The sequence below is a fragment of the Manis javanica genome, chromosome 15, assembly GCF_040802235.1.
Source record: "Manis javanica isolate MJ-LG chromosome 15, MJ_LKY, whole genome shotgun sequence".
Classification (NCBI taxonomy): domain Eukaryota; kingdom Metazoa; phylum Chordata; class Mammalia; order Pholidota; family Manidae; genus Manis; species Manis javanica.
The window spans coordinates 7,256,858-7,258,653 of NC_133170.1; positions in this window are offsets into that span (position 1 = coordinate 7,256,858).

A 1,796-nucleotide genomic window follows, 5' to 3' on the forward strand; every position below is an offset into this window, starting at 1 on the left:
GCTGTTCTGTGGCTTTGTTTGAAAGGCATTCTTAGATAAGAATAAAGAGTGTTTTGAAGGCCTTCACAGACACTCAGTGTAAGCCCTTAATATTGTATAAGAAGACCTGAAGGAAAAAAAAAATCCTTAGAAATAGACTTCAAAATGAAACACATTTTAACTGATACAGCAGTTAGCATAGTGGGTAAGATGACTGTAACAATGAAGGACAGAATGTGTCCAGTGTTTTCATGTCTGTGATGTGTTTTTATTCTCTACGGGCATAGTGGGAAGCAACCCTGAAACGTGAGAAAAACTGTAATATAAAACTCAGTTACAGGGAAAGATGGCTTTTGGGGTTGGGGTCAGACCTGGGCACTCTAATTCCTGGCTCAGCCCTTACTAGCCATTTGAGGCAGCTGGCCTTGGTGAGCCTCCGAACTTCTGTAACAGTTTAATTGACAGAATCATTGACTTCACAGAATGATGAGGCATGCAGGGGTGTACTCCATGTGGAAGTCTGAAGCAGGTTGCTTATTGCCTGGGAAAGGTAGATCCTGTGGGTGGGACTTCGTATACTGCTATTGGGTCTTAAATCGGCTTTGGTTAGCCCAGGTGATAGTGCCAGCACCTGGTTGAGCTCCTATGAAGTTACCTTGCTAACCTGGGCAGTGGGGGGGATCACAGCACCTAAATGACCTATTGCTATGTATTCAGTGGTTTAAATTTGTTTCTATCTTGCACAGCATAGCCGGTCCTTTGCGCAGGGTCTCACAAGGCTGCAAGAGAGTGTCAGCTGGGTTGCATTCTCACAGGTGAAGGGAATACTCTCCCAGACTCACTCAGGTGGTTGGCAGAATCTATCTCCTATGGCTTTGGGAGAGAGAGCTCAGACTTTCTGGCTAGGTGCCCCTCAGTTCTTTGCCTCCCGGGGTCCCCTTAACACAGCCTCTTGCTGCATCAAGCCAGGTCTCCAGGGCCAGTCTGCTGGCAAGGCAAGTCTTCTCAGGTCCTGCCCATGCTCAAGTGGAGAGGAGTACACAGCGGGCACCAAGAGCTGTATTTGGGAATCACGAGAGACAACTTGAGAGTCGTCCGCCACAGCATCTCATTTTTCTGTTGATTGAGTCACTTGAAATTGGGCCTCTATCCTACATCACCAGCATTTTGTGTAACAAGTAAAAAGAAAAATCGCTCCCACTGTGATGAAGCACCTACTGTGGGTTGGGTACTTTGAAACATCTTTTAAAGAACTGCAAAGTAAGAAAAAACCCAATCGGTTCACAGGTAAGTGGAGTTGGCCGTGTAACGTAAGTGAAGTTAGCTTTTCTGACTCCAAAGCCTTTGTTGGGCAAACGACCCTGTCCCTGCTCTAGGCGTCAGGCTGTCTTAACGCCTTTGGAAATGATTACCTGGGTCTCTTCTGAAAATGAGGGGCAAGTTCTACCCTTCTGTTTTTTTAATTTTTATGTTCATATTGTATATCACCTTTTGGTGGAGAAAATAGTCTCCAAGAGGTTTAGTAGCACAACGATATAAAAATGAAGGTAGCTTGCCAGGCAATAAAGACAACGCCGTCTGCTCTGCAGTGAAGAGTGAAGATCCCAGGGAGCCTCTAGATTCTGTCCCTGGAACAGTTTTTCCTGATCCTCCAGATGAAGCCTTGTGGTGCTCTGGCGATTGTTTTTGTGTGATACTCAGTGACCTGGAAGGGGAGGAGAAAGCCAAATTGGATCAAAGATAATTTCACAGGCTCTCAAGTTCTCAAAGAAGGATCTGAGGGTTCTAACAATTTCTCCAGCTGTGGGGTTTTGGTT